General features: G+C 36.8%; 1 pseudogene; it reads left to right on the top strand.

The window, feature by feature from the left end:
• Positions 1-3,607: 3,607 nt before the first annotated feature.
• Positions 3,608-19,580, top strand: LOC116857257 (annotated as a pseudogene).
• Positions 19,581-19,924: the final 344 nt, after the last annotated feature.

Here is a 19,924-nt window from a genome sequence, read left to right as displayed (position 1 = left end):
TCAAAAAAAAAAAAAGAAACATTTAGGTTGAAGGGGATGAATGATAAATAGGAAAGATGAAAAAAGTGATACAAAACTAAAGACATCTTTATTAAATTTTAGAGAAGCAAAAATCCTTAGATCCTGAGATCCAGAGATATAAAACAACACAAAACAGCTCTCCTACAAAGGAATTCAAATCACACTGCTCTGAGACTTCTCATTTATCAGAATGGATTCTGAAAGGCAATGAAACAGTGTTTGCAAGGTTATAAAGAAACTGATTTGAACTTAAAGTTCTTTATCCACCAAACTATTAATCATGTATGAGGGCAAAAATAAAGACATTTCACTGATCAAGGACTCAGAAAGTTACCTCCCTGCAGAAATAACTTGAATAAGCATTCCAGAAAAATGAGCATGACAACAAAGAAAGGGGAAAGAAGGAGTTTCCGAAGGCAAAGTCTAACCTAGAAGTGCAGTTCAGGGATATCCCAGGAGGACAGATTTGCAATCAATTCTAACTGGGGCAAGAAGAGAGAGTTAGGCTTCTCTGTATCCAAGAAAGCCTGGTTGCTCACAGTTGAAAGACCTGAGATAATTTTTACAATACAGCGAAGGTATATTATCCTTTGTGAATAAGAAAAAGAGATGAAAACTCCAGGAAAAACAGCTGATCAAGAAACTGATAGTCCAAATGTAAAGCAAGGTACTGAAAGACATGATTTGAAGAAACTGATGAGCATAAATATAAATATAATCCCAGTGCACTGGTTCTACAGAGAATGAGCAGAATATGCATAACCTGTTATATTGGAAGCACCAACAAATGGTGGCTACCATTGCTATCATCATCATCATCATCATCATCATTATTGTTATTACTGGTATTATTACCTCTTAGGACCTAGTTAGGTTTTAAAATAAGTTAGCACAGTATTCTTTGGAGGAGCCTTCCCTCAGTTATTTTTCACCTTTCTCTATCTTGTACCTCTTTTTACTCTTCTTGGATATCAAATAAACTTTTTGAAAAAAAATAAATAAAAATATATGATATCTGGGGTGCCTGAATAGCTCTGTTGGTTAAGCATCTGCCTTCGGCTCATGTTGTAATCCTAGCATCCTGGGATTGAGCTCCCCATGGTGGGGGGGGTGGCGGTACCTGCTCAGCAGGAAGTCTGCTTCTCTCTCTGCCCCTCCCCCCGTTGATGCTCACTCTTTCTCTCTCCCTCTAGCACACACTTGCTCACTCTCTCTCAAATAAATACATAAATAAATATGACATTTAGAATACATTTCAGGAGTGATTTCCAAGGAATTTTAAAAGTGTTTTTTTAATATGCAAAAAATTATAAATAACAGAAATATTGTCTTTGTTCTTTTCATGTTTTGTTATTGTTTTAAATTGTGAAATATTTTAAGCATAGAGAAAATATCTAAAGACACTTATGTCTCATCTCCAAAATATGTCACGTTATTATCTTGACACAAAACAATAATCCAACTCACACCCTTGCCCCTCCGTTCCTCTCAAGTATTCTGATCTAATGTCTGTGTATGATTTTATCTTGAAAGTTTTTATAACTGTACTAAGTATGCATGTGTCCATAAAATTATACATCAGTATATCATTGCTATGGTTTTTAAAATTTACATAAATAATGACTCCAAGTTGTATATATTTTCAAGTACTTCATTTACTCAAGACTTAGATAATTTGATACATTTATACCATGTTCATTTGTTAAGAGCATGTTGTTCGGTTAAATGTCCATATCTTCTCATGCCTTTGAAGCACAACCCTTAGTCTGGCCCTAGGTCAAGATCTGGAAATGATGAAGATGCATCTTTATTCCATTTTTGAAATGCCAGGATTCACTGACCAGGACAGGCTCTGAAGACGTCCTCAGAGCCTGTACTCCATAGTCATGATTAATGTATTGCTGATGTCCACACTAGATTCTTGCCCAACCTGGGAGCACTGGTGTCACCCAGAGACGAGGGACTGCCCTCTCACCTTTAGCACTGGGCTCTCCTATGAGTCAGCAAAGGAATTTGTAGACAACATGATCTGGCAGAAAAGGCATTAGGAAATGAAAAAGCATTAAGAAATCCTTCTTGTCAAGCAAAGCTCTCACCACCGGCTTTCTACAGATACCATAAATCTCACCATGCAGGACTAGCATAAGCATTAAGCTCAATCAACCAATAGTACTTTATTTAAAATAAATTAATATGAACTGCGTTTGGAGTAGCTCCATGCCAAACGAACAGGACATAGGTGAGTTTGGACAGAGGAAATGATAGAGAAATATGGAACAACCTGTCTGAGAAGTTCAGCCAAGTGGGGGTTCCTGATAGCCAAGTGACCCATGGGGTGCCCCCTCTAAAAGATGGTCTTCGTTTATTTAGTGTGGATGGGGATATATTATTTCCATTGATATATTTAATACTTCCATTTTGGGGGGATCTAGATAAGAGATTATTGCATGTATTTTGCATGTGATTTTTCTGAACCAATTCCATTCTTAAGGGGCAATATTTAAAAGTTTGGAAATTATATAATCATAATATATAAATATAATTTATATCATTTTACAAAGATATAATATAACAACAGAACATTATATAATATGATGAACAATTTTTTAAGAAAGCTGTATTATAGTATGGATTATTTAACTCCAAAATTTTGACTGTTACTATTCATATTGGGTAACAGGGAACTACAGAATGTCTGGGTCATACAGCCCAATTTGGAGCATTTCCCAGGCAAATTTCTTGAATGGTTGCCAAAATACTTAAGGTCTGGGCAAGACTAGGATACCTTTATTCGGTTTTAAAATTTCCAATAACATGTTTTTATGAACTATGCCATTTGTGTGTGTGTGTGTGTGCGCGTGCGCGCACGTGCACAGATGTGTATATACAAGGAGCATATCAGAAATTCAGAGGAACAAAATTGCTTAAAAAGAAATCAGTTTTATTCTTATAGTTGATATATAATCTGTGAAATGAAAAAGAAAGATATTCAGATACAGTTGTGTCTCTTTGCCAGGAAGGTTTTACAAACAAGCTGAAGTGTTCAGAAAAATAATTTACTCTGTTTGAAAGAAATAGGGTGATTTCTACTATACAGATGTGATCACTGAAGCCTTGGCCTGGCTTCTTGGTGCTGTCAGAACAAAGCCTCCTCCCCAGAATGGAATGTGGTCCTTGTGACTTGCTTGTCCTAGCAGGTTGGTAGCTCATTTCTATCTACACCATCTCATCCTTGACAACTCACAACTCTTCACTGTGGGAGGCGCTCCTTGGCCAAGATGGCTACAATTTCTCCTTCAAGATTCCACTGTGGCAATGCCATTTCTTCCAAGAAGCCTTCCCTGACTGCCTGTCCCCAGAGTTCGGCAGGTTCATCCATGCTCACTACACTCTAATAGCCCTTTACATCAACAGCAAATGCCAGGCTTTTGTGGACAGGAATCTTCTTGCTTATCAATATGTCCTTGAGACTTTACCAATGTCTAGCCACAATAGGCATGCCATTCTTCTGTTTTCACTGAGTGAATAAGTGAATGAGTATCAGGAAAACATGAGCATGAAAGCCTGAGGAAACAGAGGCAACCTCATGGAGGCTGGAGGAGAAGTGGAAGGGATGTTTGATGGTTGCTGCAGAGATGATGCTCCCCAGAAAATGTACCAGCTGAGACAAGGCAAGATTTTAGGAAAGAGAATCACAAGGCAGAGGACAGTCGACTTCCCTGGATCATAAAGGCACAGGCTGAAGAAGTTTCCAGAGCAGCAAGTCCATTCGAGAAATGTTTTAAGGTAATTCTCCCATTGAAGTAAATTAAGAATAAAGAAAAAATTGTAGACTTAAGGAAGTACAGGTCAGACTAATCGTAGACTTCAGGAAGTGCTGCACAGGTGGCAGCAGGTTGGGCATCAAATGTAGATGACAACACTGTCATCCTAAAGCCTGGGGAAGGATCTTGCTTGTTCTAAAGAAAGAGAGAACACATTGGGAGATTAAGTTTGCAGGAAGTGCCATACCATGAACTTTGTACAGCTGTGTTTCATAAGCACAAGTTATCCTATCCTCAAAAAGTGTAAACTGTGTCCCACCCAAAATACAGCCTAGGTCCAGTATTCCAACATGGGGACCTGGTGACAGAAACAAATGGGAAGGTGAATTGAAAGACATCAAATTCAATATATACTCTACAGGGAAGAAAGGATCCTCAGGGAAGACCTGATGTCATAAATTTGTCATTTTAGACAGCCAACAGGAGCTTTCTGGATGCCACTCTCTGAGTAGAAAAAGTATGCATTAACGTAAGACTTGTTAAGATTTACTAATTTAGGGAATTTGTGTTTTCAAAATGACTCAATTTCATAGAACAACTGGTGTAGGTTGGTTGGTAACCTAGAAAAGGAAAGTGATCTATTTCCTCTGTTTAAACTTTTTCCCAAACATGTAATCTATGGCTTCAACAGAGATGATATTGTTAATTGTAGTAGTTTATATCCATTGAACAATTGCAATATATCAATCAAATGCAAAAAGTCCACAATGCTTCAGGTAAATGTAATCCTCATGACAATCCTACAATGCAGATATTTTATTATCCTCTTAGTATGCAAGACTGAAATCAGAACAGACTGATGAAAGAACTTTCCGAAGTCATGCAACGGGCAAGAGACAAAGCCAGGAATCAGAGCTATCTCACCTTACTCCAGAACTCATGTGCTAATGATTGCACTATTCTGCCTCCCAAATTCAAATTTATGTATAAACCTGTGAGAAGACTGTATTTTGATTTTTTTGTTTGCTTTTCTGGGAACTACTATAATGGAAGAATATTTAAGTTGTAACCTGCTGGAATGATTAGTGTTTTGGTTTGGGGATTCGTCTGTGTATCTATAGTTGCCAAATGTGGGGTCAGTGGTAGTTTCCTTATGAGCTGGATTAGCCTTGCATCTTTGGAAAAGTGATACTCAGAGAGACTTGAGGATGGAGTAATCCAATGTTGTGATGTCTGTTTTTATTGATTGTTGAATTCCACTTCCTGGCACTCTGCCTGTCACCCATCTGGAGTTCAATACATGTTTACTGAATGATTGGACTGAATGAGTGAACTGCAGGCATTTCATGTATGCTGATGAAAGGTGTCCCAGATTGTACTTGCTCAAGTAGAGCCTCCAGCCCCAGCCAGGTAATGATCTTTCCTCAGATCACCAATCTGAAAAGGAACTGGTCCAGCTGAAATAGTCCTGAGCATATTTTAGAACCAAATTGTTCTTATCTCACCTGTGGGGATTCAGATGCAAGAAATTTCCTACTTTTTAAGTCTTAATCTTTGTAAATAAAGATGTGACCTTTCTAGTCTTTTACAGGACGTGCAATTTTGAAAAGCATACTTATGACAATAAAATGTTTGGTTATATTGTTGCATATGGTCTGGTAATAGAACTGTCTTCACTAAACTTGTTTAAGAAACTTGGTTAGATAAGCTTATGAGGATCCTATCTGACAAGGAAAGTGGACGGATAGGGATGACTTCTTGCAGAAGCTCAACTGAATTAAAAGCACGATTGATTTGATTCACTTCTGAACTGGAGGGTGTGTGCAGAAGTATTCAACTCATTGTTTCCAGATGGAGACACGGAGGCAATGATTGGAAAAGCCGCATCTCCTGGAGCAAAATCCTTACTTATACCTGCTTCTTACTTCTAGTATGCCTTCAAGGTTGGGAATTAAATTCGCTTTTGTTATTCCTAGTGACCTTCTCTTTGGAGTATATTCTGCCACTGATGCTGGTGGCCAGGTAGGATTGAGGATCTTTCCTAAGACAAACAGAATGATGTTAAGTCTAGTTCATCGGGTTAAAAGACTAGGTATGTGGTTTGAGCCCAAGGCCTTAGCTTGTAGTAAAACTGATCTCCTCTGCCTAAATTTATTTTATCCTAATTGCAACCACTGCAGTTAACTGATTAAGGATTGGGAGATTTAGGATTTAGTCCTAAACAGTAACTGTTCCCTTGGGAGCTCACATCATGCACAAGCCATATGACCTCAAGCTTATTATTTAATCTAAGCTTGTTTATTCATCTGTAAAATGTGTGAGCACTTAATGAGAGAATGTTTGCAAAAGTATAAACTGTAATGTGCTCTTGCTATTAGTAACTTTCACAAAGTGTTTGCCATTTGGTTTCATGTGAGAAGTTCCAAAATTTGTTGATAGTAGTTTTACCAGCATCTAACTATAAAGAAGCTGCCTAGATATAGTTGATTTGTCTAGAACTTGTTACAGATAAATACCTACTCCCTAACCCACCCTTCACCAACACTCAACTTGCTAGTAATTAACAGCCTTAAAAAGCAAGCTATTTTATTCACTTGCCTCAGCAAAGATGAGAATTTGATGTTAGAATTATTGCCTATGAATATTTGCTATTTTCTTCCTTCTTTTCTTCATTCTTCAAAAATAAAATGACTTTCTGAGTTTTTTTCTATGATTCTTTACACACTTGCTTATTTTAAAATCACAAATGCAGAAATTACTGCCACTCTGTTTTGTTCACAGAAGTATATGTTATTAGAAATGCATTCATGAATGAGTGTAGCAATTCTAAAACTCTGAAAGCCAGATAAGATTGAATTTTGGCTTGCAGAAATCAAAGACAGTGGTTGGTTCAAAAACAGATTATCCATGTTTATAAAAAATATATGACTGCTATACTGCTATACACTATACACTGCTATACACTGTTGGGTGTATAATAGTTGAGTAATCAAATATCATGTGTTCCAATAGTTATTATACAAATATTTTTAAAGATTTTATCTACCTCAGCATAGATTTTTGGATTAAGAAAGTAAGAACAGTCTCTTTATAGATTTGGGATGATTATGAATCCATACTGCCCTCTGGTGGAAACTTTTTTCCAAAAATTAATGTCAATCTTTTAGAATACTTTCTTCGAATAAACAAACTTCGGAATTTTAGCATCTCTTTATCTCTTTAATTTTTAAGTAGGGCTACTTACTTAAAGGTAAACTTTGGTATGTGTCTCAGTATATTTTTCTCAAAATATCACTGATATATAGTTGAGGTAATAAAATATGTGAAATGGAAGTACTGTTCTTAAATTATATATATGTAATATAATTTATATATTATCTATAGTTTCAAAATAAATATGCTTTAAGACTTTCCTTTCCATATTGTTGAGGAGGAACCATTTTTCTTCTACTCTTCTAGTTTCTTTGACAGATTAACAGATGAAAGAAAAAATCTAATTATATATGTGCAGGAGCTCCATAAGAATATGAGATCCTCAGGCACACAGACAATAGAGGCTTACATATCATCCTGAGATAAGGAGAAGGGATAGAGACCTGGGACTTCAAATGGGAGGAAAATAATCCATAAGGAGATGGGAAGAGCAAATGTTTGATAACCAGATGTTTGTCATGTCACAGAGAGAGAGAGAGAGAAATTGATCCCCAAGACCTGCCCAGTTCCCTCCAGCTTACCACACTTAGCTCAGACTCTGTAGTCATCTCTGATGATAGCTCTCTTCCTGGACCAGCCTTCTATTTAGGTTCGTTAGGCAGATAAGAGGGAGGTAAAAGTTCTTCCTGAGTCTTTTGGGCCTTGATTGACATCAACTCAATGTAAGCCACATGCTGAAGTCGTACATTGTGGAGACGCTCATTCTGAACACCTTCGTTATACTTCTATTTTCCAGTTAATATTTTTTCATATATGAAATGTTTTATACATTTTACAGAATTATAAAATAAGGCATATCACCAAGATGTACAATATTGTCCACCAATCCTCCTGATGCCTTTCCTGAACCAAAATGATGGCAATTTAACCGATCTATTTAGAATTTGATGAAGACATTACAGAACAATTCAAAGAGAAAGTACTTTAAAGAATGGGCTGCCTAGACTTGAAAATCATGGGTTAGCTTGCTTTCTAAAAACATGATCTTGGGCAAATATTTACTATAAATTACTTTCAATTTCCTCATCTTGAAAGTATGCATAACATTTATAGAACCACTACAAAATGTGTATAATAATATATATTTTACAGAATGAGATGATGTACACACAGATCACCCAGACTTCTCTGGAATAAAGTAAGTGCTCACCAGCTGTCAGTTCCTTTATCTTCCTTCTCCTTGAGCAACAGTTCTCACAGAATATAACTTCAAAAATTGGCATATATTAGGCACTCAATAATATTGTTAAATGAATGAATAATTTTACAAATGATGGTTGCAAGTGGGAAAATTCCAGCATATTTCAGGGTCTGTTTCCAGCCCAAATGCTTTCACATTCAACATATTAAAGGAGTTCTAACTGAAACAAAATTTTTAAACTATGGATTTGTGTCATTGTTCCTGAAAGCAGTTGAATATATAATACATCTTTTCTTATTCTTTGTTTGGTTTCCATGGAAACTGGTTTGGAAGGTGAGATTTCTATGTGTTTATCCCAGTTACTTCTATTTTCTTGACTCAGAAATATGGAGACTACTCCAAAAAATGGGGGGGGGGCAAGGAGGGGCTCCTGGGTAGCTCAGTTGGTTAACCTTCCAACTCTTTTTTAATTTAAAGATTTTATTTATTTATTTGAGAGAGAGAGAAAGAGTGTGTGTGTAGGTAGGTTGGAGAGGGAGAGGAAGAGAGAATCTGAAGTAGACTCTGTGTTGAGCTCAGAGCCCAATGTGGGGCTCAATCTCACAACTGGAGATCATGACCTGAGTCAAAATCAAGAGTTGGATGCTTAATGGACTAAGCCCTTAAGCTTTCAACACTTGATTTTCACTCAGGTCATAATCTTGGGGTTGTGAGATAGAGCCTCGAGTCAGTCTCTGTGTTAAATGAGGTATCTGCTTAGTTTCTCTCTCTTTCTGTTTCTCCCTCTGCTCCTCTCCCTCTCCTCCTGCTTGTGCGCTCACTATCTCTCTCTCTCTCTCTCTCTCAAAATAAATAAATAAATATTTTTTAAAAAAGAATAAGAGACATGGAGAATATAGAACTATATCTAATATCCACACTTTAGCAAGATTGGTACATATCAGCAAATTATCTTCAGGTCTTTCCTATAGAATTTCTTATTTCCATTTTCAATTTTCCTTAAATGGTGACTGCCTCTGAGGGTAGGGAAACTGTTTTAGTTGTCTCTGTCCTCATAGAGTCTAAGACAAGACCTTGTATACGGATGAGACTTCAGATGTTCAATGTGAAGAATGTGTTCTATTGGGCACCATACATAATCACTGCCCTTGCACCTACAGTAAAAGAGATATGCAGCTTCTATTTTTCATATGAACTGCTACTATTAGCTTCTATCATTTATTTTCTTGATTAAATCAGTTTATAATGATACACTTGAAATGTAGGAAGAAGCAACTCTCAAAGAAATCAGGAAGACTCATTATTAAGACCCTTGAGGTGTATCCCAGTGGAAAGTTTTACTGCACTTTGGCAATGAAATCATTCTTCCTACCTGGGGCACTTACTCAGACCAACCAAGCTTTGAGTAAGTGCTGGAGATACAAGGATGAACACAACATCATGGCTGACACCAAGAGTTCTCTGATCTAAGTATGGGAGGAATTATAAAGCAAAGACAAGTACAACTATGGAAATGACAGCTCACAGAAGGGATATGTAATTTGAAACTTAGTCAGGTATATACTTTAGTCAGGTGAAAATGGGGTGGAGGGAATGGACAGGTGGAAAGAATGTTTCAGATGGAAAACCAGGGCTGATGTTCTCCAAGGGATCAGAGCACTAAAGGGTAGGCAAGTTTAGGGTAGACAACAATGTGGTGAGTTCAGTTTAGGATATGTTGTGTTTTGAGGATCATTAGCAAGTTGGAAGCATGGATTTAAAACTCAGTGGAGAGAACCATAATGAACATGCTTGTTTATAGTCAATACCAGGTGGGTAATCCATGAAGGCCTAGAGGTGAATATAGCACTTGGAAGGAATGTGTAGGAGAGAAAAATAGGTGGGCACTGACAATAGGGTTAGAAAAGGGCATCCTCAAAACAGTGAGGGTCTCCAGGGAAGCATCACAATGTAGAAATTCAATAAATGTTTTCTAATTACATATGAAATAGACATAGATAGAGAAGATAGATATGGATATATATTCATAAGTGAGATAAAGTCATTGAGGAGTTACTATACACTACACATTTCCTAAAATTCTATAAATATTACCTCATCATTTTATAATGTAGCTATGTCTTATTATTTCAATTTCTTCCAAGATAGTATGTATAATCATAGAAGCAATTTGGTATGGTTTTTAATAGCATAAGCCTAAGAAATACCTGATTTCTATTCTTGACTATACCACTAGCTGCTGGCCATGGACAACTTAAATTCTTTGAGCTTCTCATCTCATAATTCATACACATAGTAAAATCACATATTTTTGCTGTATTATTTTTATCATTGGGTAATTTTCTTTAAAGTCACAAAGCTTATCATAAATTTGACTAAGATTTGAATCTAAACATAAGAAGGTCCAAACATATATCTTTAATCATTAAATACCCCATTACTCATCTTTTATATCTCAAAAAATATTTTATATACATATGGGAAAACTTTTATAGGAAAGGTTACAAAAAAAGTATTAATATTTGCATATGGAGTTCATATAAGTTAATAAGAATTGATCTTAATAAAGATATGGTCAAAGGACATAGTCATTTCACTAATGAGAAATAGTGCCTAGCAATTTAACATATGAGAAAAAAGACTTCAGTCCTTCTGGGAATCCAATAAATAAAAAAATTAAGGTATGAACTATAAGTTTTTCATGTATCTAAAGGATCCCCAGTGAACCCATAAGCTTTAGGGAAAAACATAATTGATGTATTTTAAAACGTTTTTTAGCTTTTAAGAAAGCTTCCAATATGTGAACAACAACAAAAAAATGTACACAGAAAACATATGACTAGTTGCTTAATATGGCAATTAATTAATTTATAATTTCTTAATTTGTTCAAAAGACTAAAAATGAAAGAATGAATGAACTAAAATGTAAAAGCAAAAATTGTTGTTTTACAAATTTTACTGTTTTCCAGCTCTTTTTGAAGGACAAATTATGTCATATTAAACACATGGGACAAAAAGCCTGTAGTCGCAGACAAAGTGACTTCCGGCTGAAACCCACTTGGTAGTTTACTTATTTGTTTAAAAGGCAAGTAGGGAAACTCAGTGATAGTAATTTGTTAAACCCTACCATGCATTTAACTGATAAGCTGAAAATAAATTGGAAAAGAGTTTGGGGAGCCCATTCTTTCTACATAAAACCTATATTCCTTCCAATGGGATATATACAAAGAATTAATCATTCTTCCAGTTCTCCTTGAACAACCATCAAAGCCAAGGATGTATTAGGATTAGGCCTAACAATAGGAAGGGCAATGTTTACTCAATTTAAATTTAAACAGTTTTAACTCTCTTGACACCAATTCTGAAACACATATCTGGATATAATATTTGTGTTTGTAACATGGCCTGAGTCCTGTAGAAAGACTTTTCTAAGTTCAAAATAAGCTCAAAACAAACCTTATTTTAACCAGGATAGAATATGATTAGAATTAATTCTTTTTGGTAAAGACCAGTAGTTTAAATATGTGTCAAGTCAGCCTTTCTGCAGAGGGAAGTTAGATAGCATGAATAAGGGCTTCAAGTTCAAGTTGCAAGGGACCCATTTAATGTACTACAAAATATATATATTAATGTCTTCATCTGAATATATCTGCCTTTCTCTTAGGAAATCATTTAAATCCTGATGGGATTTAGTAGAATGTGAATAAATTACAATCAGAATCAATAAGTAACTCATTAATGACATTCCCACTAACTAGCAACTGCTGTATATTGGGGAAGTCAAATGGGAAAAAGGTAAAAATGAAACCAGATTTGAGTGTCCAAATTTGGTTTTATGACCTTGGGGAAGTTACTTAACATCTTATATGATAAGCTTTCTCATCTGAGAACTATTAATAATAATACTATTTTGAATAATTTCCTAAAAATTAAATGATATATGAACATTTTTTTTCATGTATGAAAATGAAAATTCTTTTTAGGAAAAATGATTTCCTAAAATTAAATGATATATGAAAAGTGATTTGTGCACATGTCTTCTTTTACCAGATTTAATCCTCTGCCTCAAACCAATGCATAAATTGAAATAGTTCTTCCCAGAGACTCATTTCTATCAAGCAACAATATATGAAGAAAGAGCAATTAGATTTGGCTATGGCTTAGTGGTATATGATTTATAAAAACAGCAAGGCTAACAAGAACTTTCTCCCAACAGAAAGTATAGTTTGGCTTTTTGTGACAACAAAACACATATATGTATTGACATAAATGGATATCTCCACCTCTCTGTGTGTAATTTTTCCCTAAGTATATTTAACTTTTACATTTTTACCTAGAAAAGCTCATCTTGTAACGTTCCGTTTTTCTACTTTTTCAAAATTCATTTAATAATCTGATTCTATATCCATAATATTCAGTCTAACACCTGCCTCTCTGTATCTACAAATGTAGTAAGCATATACTGTCATCTATCCAATGATACAGCAATTCCATGCCTAGCTACTTATGCAAAATAAGTAAATACAAGATATCCACAAATAGATTTATATACAAATATTCATAGCAGCTTTATTTTTAGTATCCCCAACCTATAAAAAATCTAAATATCTATTAACAGGTGAACATTTGAGGGTATATTCAACAATAAAATACCACTCATTGGTACATACACATGAACATACAACATGGATAAATCTCAAACACTATACTGAGCAAAAGAAGTCACACACATAAAAAAGTGGATACTGTAGGATTTCAGGTAAATGAAAAGTGGGAAGAAGCAAAACAATTTTATAATTATGGAACTCAAAACAGTGATTGCCCATTGAGGGCCTGAGACAGTGGACCAAATAAAGGAACATTCTGGGGTTCTGGAACTGGTACTATTCTTTATGTAGATTGTACACACACACACACACACACACACACACACACATGCAAACAGTCAAATTTATAGAATTATAGAGTCATGCACTTAAAAGGGAGCAATTATTATTTAAATACTATATCTCATTAAAGTTAATTTAAAAATATTCATCAGTAGGTGAATGGATAAATTATCATATATTCATAAAACACAAGACTATAGAGCAATAAAGAGGAATAGATTGTTACTATATGTAACTGTAGAAAGATGATTTTCCACCAATTTGCTGAATAAAATAAGCCAAGAGAATATCATATGTGCTTACACATGTAGAAAGCTTAAGAACAGGAAAACTGATTTGTGTGATAGTGGTTTCTCTGTCAGGTGAATATATTTCTCCAAATGTACACAAATCAGTGCTTTACATCTCAATAAAAATTATATTAAGCCAAGAAAAAGTTAAAATTTCAGGCTCTGAGAGAAAACTGAAAGGAATGACAGAATTTATACATACTATGCTACCTTTGGTATACAAAGACACAAACTTGAAGTTTTACTTATGTGGAGAAAAACAAAACAGACAAAAAACAAAATAAAGTGCTTTGGAAGTATAAATTATTTCTACTAGGAAATGTGAGAAGATCAGAAAAGGTGCTAAGTCTGGGGATTAACCTGAAAGGCCCAGAGAATGGGATGGGAGAGAGCCCAGTCACTGCACTTTTTAAATAATGTATGTTATGTATATTGTGCTTTCAAAAATATAAATAAATATAGTAATTAAAAAATTGTGTTGAATGTTCTAAAAAGACTCCATGAAGGCAAATCACTAATATTAAATTGCAGTTTGGACAAACATAAAGGATTGAAGAAAAATCGTAAAAACCAAGACACATTCTTATTTTCATTGCTCCATAAGTCATTTAAAATTTGATCCACTTTAAAATAAGTAAAAGTATGAGTCATTATGGCTGTGTTTAATGCAATAACCACAGGTAAATGCTGTTAGCCTTATAATACAAAAGGATAATATTTATTAATAATTCAAAAAGTGTCACAAATTTTTCCTTAGCTTTATAGGCAATAATTATTTATTCCTTATAATACAAGTGAGTTACTAGAATTATCCTAATGTTAATATAAGGAAACTAAAGTGAAGGGAAGTTAAAGTAGTTGCAAAGAACCCCCAAAAGAAACCACATTTAAGCCAAGCTGTACGGTACTTATCCAATATTGAAAGATTGAGGAATGAATAAATGTTGGTACGACTTAAGATAAAATATTATGTTATTGAACAGTATCAATATTTGTAAATGTCATTAGGGCTCCAATTCGCATTTCTCTGCCCACTTCTTATCTCAGACACAGGGGCAAAGGACAGACCCATGTAAGCCCTGGGTGAATAGGGTTCTTAACTCACATAGCAAGGTATTCATTTTAACTCTTTCTGTGTAGGTGCTTTGGTCTTTCTGTTCCTGCACTTCTGCTTCTTAGAAGCACCTCAGGTCCCTTAATAAACTACTTGCATCAAAAGTCTTGTTACATTTGGTGTATCCTGAACTAAGTGCCATTTATGGAAAGGTTAAGGTTTGTGTATACCATTTAGTGATGTCATCTGTAGCCAATGCTAATTCCTAGTTCAAATTTATCAGATAAGAAATCCTGCTTTTTCTCATCTTAGAGATTGCCAAATGCAGATCTATGGACCAGTTACATTGGAATAATTTTGGATGCTTTCTAACAATGCAGATTTTTCAGGAGGAAAGGGTTTCATTCACTCACCTTAAGTATGCTAGCTTGTGGGCTTTCCATAGATGTTCTTTATGAGGTTAGGAGGCTTTCTTCCACCCTAGTTTGTCCTGGGTTTCTCTCATAGTAAGGTGTTGAATTTTGTCAAAAGCACTTTTTGGCACAAATTGAGATGATCATGTGGTTTTTGTTCTTTATTCTTTGATACAATATATTGTTTGGGTCCCCAATGTTGGGTCCCCCAATAATGATTAAAGGAGCGAGACTGATACAAAGCGAAGGTCAAGCAAAGCTTTATTTCGCTCCAAGCATCGAGAATCAAACCAACCGGCCAGGGCCATGCCTCCTACAGAGTGTGCACGACCCCTCCCTGCCTCACAGACTAACTTTTATAGAGCAAAGGCCATGTGGTTGAGCCTGGCCAAACACAGGTGGCCAATGAGATTGCAATACACAGAGAAAGCTGCACAGTCATGCTAGGTCACACACCGGTGGCCAGTTGAACTACAATTCACCCCATAGTAGCTATTCGAACTAGCCTATCACCTTAGTCAGAATGGGCACCCAAAAGTCACCCCAAGGGCGGGGCCCATAGTCCTTGGTAGCTAGGAGACAGTATGCGCCCCCACTGATTGAATGTCTCTGCCTGACCTGACCCACCCTTGTATTTTGGGCCATTATCTCCACTTGACCTGACCCACCCTTGTATTTGGGCTTTGTCACCTGGGACTGGTTTTCCGGACTTGCTTTTAAGTAAGTTCCCCTGGGGTGGGGGGGGCAGGGTCAATTTAAGTTTTACTGCATAAACAACAAAATGGCAGTTCAACTGGGGTGGGCCACTCTGGCTGAATAGGCCCTTACAATATTACTTAAATTAATTCTTTGATTTTAAACCACCTTGCATTTCTGGGATAAATTCCACTTAGTCAGAATGTATCATACTTTATATGTTGTTCTAATATGTTGTTGAAGATTTTCCATCTATTTGGTTTATCTGCTTTTTATTTGGTTTGTTACTTGGTTAGTGCCTTAGCTGGACTAACTGTTCAGTGGTTTCTCTTTCTACATAGCTTCTGATACCACTCTCCAGAAGTCCCAGCCCTGCACATGGCTGTGGTCACCTTGGTATGAAACTGTTTTTGCTTTCTCTTTGACTCTCTCTTTTCCCTAATCTCTCTGTTAACTTGGCTGCCTCTGATGCAATCACACCAGTTGTTAGCTTCCACTAACCACTGGCTAGTTGCCCTAATTGTTTTCAGCAATGCCCTGGTACATAAATCTCTCCACGGTCTGATCCAGTTTAATTCAAGTTTATTTACAGTGGTAGATTTTAGGCCAGTCTTTGAAGCTCCTTCCTACCCCAGGATGGCTTTTCTTGCTTTTCTCCTTCCATAGATTTCTCTGGTAACTATTAACTGACTATAGTTTGGCTTGTTGCTTTTGCAGAGCTACCAGCATCCTCTTAATTGCTTTTCTCTCTACTGTTTTCAACACCATCCTTAGGTGTCAGCTTCCCCATCTACTTTTCCAAATTAAGTTGGTTCCCTTGAGAAGAGCTTCAGAGCTCTCTGTTCTCACAGCCTGTCTCCCACCCTGGGCAAAGTCTCTGAGTCATGGCCCTACGGTATGAGGTCAATAGCCCACTTCTGAGTGATGCCAGTCTTTATGAGCAGAGCTATCTGCCTCTGTTTGTCTTGGTTTGTCTGTACTGGTGTGGAATTCTACCCCATGAGCAGAATGAGGTAGATGGGGCCACTTTTCTCACCCTACTCTTCCTGGAAGAGAGTTTCTCTATTCTGTGGAGGCTGTGTGAAGGAAGGATCTCTCAGCCAATCTTAGCAGAGGGAGCCCTGTGTCCTGAGTGGACTGGCCAGTAGAGCTTCTGCCATGCTGAGCTTCTGTCATGCTGAGGTGGGTAGCTCAGGGCTCACATGCCACGTTATCTCACTGCTTTTACTGAGATTTAATAGATTTGAACAAATATTTCTCCATTTGCTGAATGTCCTTAAGACTATGTACAGAGATTTTAGTTTTTTTGTTTTTTGTTTTTCCTATTGTTTTCACTAATTATGGTTGTTTCACCAAAAAGATGGTCTGTGGGAGTCCTCATGTCATCTTTTGGAAAATGAAAGACTCATTTTCTTTTCATTTTATGTGAAGTTTTGTTTGTTTCTGGCTTTCCTCTTGGGTTATTTTTTGCATACTGTCCCCCAAGAGCTCTGTTTTGCCTATAAAGTAGAGCATGGGAAATTTTATCAGAACCCACTATATTTTTACCAAAAACAAAGATAAATATGTATTTGTGTTAAAAGTTTTCAATAGAACACTGGTTCTCACAGATCAACCATTTGTTGAGAAACACAAAGACTGAAGATGCAGTCATTTGTAATTTTGCTGAACTTCAAATTTGAATCGTAAAGACTCGGAGGTTAATGCTCAGGAATGGATAAGTTCCTGAGAAAGCAGTCACCTAACATTTTCATCCAAGGGAGTTTTATTGTACTCTAGTTATCCACTTTTCTAAGGTGACAAATGAAATAAACAAAGGCTTTGTTTCTTTGTAAAATGTGGCCCTCATTTGAGAAATAAAACTTGGTTATTTAAAGTATTGCAATGTTATAGGCAACACATCACTATCATAAATATTAAGAGAAAGTCTGTATCTTATAAAACATTTTCACATTCTAGAATTTGGCCTATCAAAGATATGGGACAAGTTAATTTTTACATAGCTGGCTGTTTATTTACCCAGTGCTTTTTCTAGAAATAGGATCCATTGTGAATCTCTCTGAATCTCATATGCCAAACAGAGGTCTGACCTATTGCAAATTTTTATTAAGCATATGTGAGAGTGACTTTATATCAAGATGCATGGGGCGCCTGTGTGTGGCTCAGTGGGTTAAGCTGCTGCCTTTGGCCCAGGTCATGGTCTCATTGTCTCAGGGTCCTGGGATCCAGCCCAGCATTTGGCTCTCTGCTCAGCAGGGAGCCTGATTCCCCCTCTCTCTCTGCCTGACTCTCTGCCTACTTGTGATCTCTGTCTGTCAAATAAATAAAATCTTAAAAAAAAAAAAAAGATGCAATACCTATTATGTAAGGCAAACATAGCATATAATTTCAAAACAGATTTTTTTCAAAGTTCAAACGCATGAATTTCACAGATGACTAAAGGAGTCCATAGTTGGTTCTTCCTAGAAGACCTATCTTCTAAGAGCAAAAATATGTAACTTAGTTTCCTTTCCCATTCTAAAAACTATTTCACAGAAACACATACCTTATTGTGGCCCAAAGAAAGTGAATGGTAATTGTTTGTTTAATCAGTAATCTTTCTTATTTTTTTTTAAAGATTTATTTATTTATTCCAGAGACAGAACCTTGTGAGGGCTGGGGGCAGAGGTAGAAGGAAAGAGAAAGAAGCAGATTCCCCACTGAGCCCTAGGTGGGGTTTAATCTCACCATTCATGAGCCCACAACCTGAACAGAAACTAAGAGTCTCACACTTAACCAACAGAGACATCCACACACCTCATCTTTCTCACTTTCTTATGTCTGGAAAAACAAATGCTTTTGATTAGAACTTTACTCAACTTTAATTTTTCACAAATAAGATGCTATTCTGAGTTTGAGCTTCATCTGCAAAGTCTTTTTTTTTTTTTAATGGAGCTATATATGTTTTACATCCTGGATAATTTAATAAAATTTATATTTTAAATATATGAATTTAGGAGTGAAAGTAGATAGAATATGAATATAGATAAATATAGGTAGATATAGAGATAGATAATCTGATATCTTGAGTTTCTAGTTCTATAAATAACCCCCAAATGGAGTTAAAACATCTGGCAAAATTACTCATATTTTTTATTAAATGACTTTTGGTCATTAATTCATCCTCATTTATTTATGGCACAATGCACTTTATCCAGCAGTTAACATTTGCACCATCTCTAAGCTCTGATTTCCTAGTATACATAAAGGGTATCATAAAAACCAACTTGTGTTAAAGTAAGAATTAAGTTAGGCAAGTGCGCAGGCATGGCTGGGACTGGACATCTGCTCGAGAAATCCACTGTTTGCCCCGAGCCAATGCCATGGCCACCTACAAACTGGTAGGAGAGGACAGGGTGAGAGCACTTGGGACTGGGAGCACTGCTTCAGTGGCTGGTACAACATGACCTGAGCCCTTCTGGCAGGAGGAGGCAAAGCACAATGGCCAGGCACTGTGAGATGCTTGCTAGGAGTTGGACCCCTGCTTTACCCAAGCACAGAAGAGAGCAATTCAGACAGTGCTGGATGCCATTGACCAAATGTGGCCGCTGGTACTGAGGACTTGATGCCCCAGTGAGTGGCACTATGGGGCTCTAACCGGCCTCAGAAACTGCTGCTAACCACGGCAAAGCCCAGGTAAAGATCTGGACATGCCCTTATGATGTCCCACCACCTGAGATGGAGCCTGACATTCCACAGCAACATCAGTAAGGCTCACAAGTGTGCAGAGCTCACTGAATATCAGCTATCCTCCTGTGATTGTCTGATGTACACCATTGCCAGAATTCTGCCCTTTTGAAATGAAGAAATACCCCATATCAAGGAGGGAAAACAGGTACAGATTGCAGCCTATGGCAACAGCCTTCTGTGCATTGTCAGGTGTCTGGAGGATCTTTCCAAAGAGGCTAACTCGGAGCTGCATCTGCCAATTGGTATTCCCATGGTATAAGAATCAGACAGGAACTTGAAGCCCATCAAGCCCATGCAGTTCCTAGGGAATGAAGAAGCAGTGTGTAAAGCCATGGAAGATTCAACTGCCCAGCACAAGGCTAAAGAATGAAGGAGAACAGGCAGACTACTTGCCCAAGGACATCCTCCCTACCCATCCCATTCCTCTACACGTCTTCCTTGAACAAGTCATACTGACCACATCTGTAGGCATCTTAAGTTTTACCTACAGACTGAGACCAGTGGCTCCTAATTTTGTTTAGCCATTTTGTCTCTTGCTTCTGCTCCCTTCATATAATTGAGTCAAAATGGCACTTCTGAAGCCTGGGCTTCAGTCCAAGCTGAGGAAAGACCTGATCCAAGAGTAGAGCATTAGTAACTCTGGGATTTTTGCTATTGCTTTCTTACTAAGGACCTGCTTGAGTTGGGGATAGGGAGAAGCCAGCTTAGGTGTGA

This window comes from Lontra canadensis, unplaced genomic scaffold, assembly GCF_010015895.1.
Source record: "Lontra canadensis isolate GAN:19392208 unplaced genomic scaffold, GSC_riverotter_1.0 scaffold121, whole genome shotgun sequence".
Taxonomy (NCBI): Eukaryota; Metazoa; Chordata; class Mammalia; order Carnivora; family Mustelidae; genus Lontra; species Lontra canadensis.
Note: the sequence above shows the minus strand (reverse complement) of the source record. Positions and strands in the feature narration are given on the sequence as shown.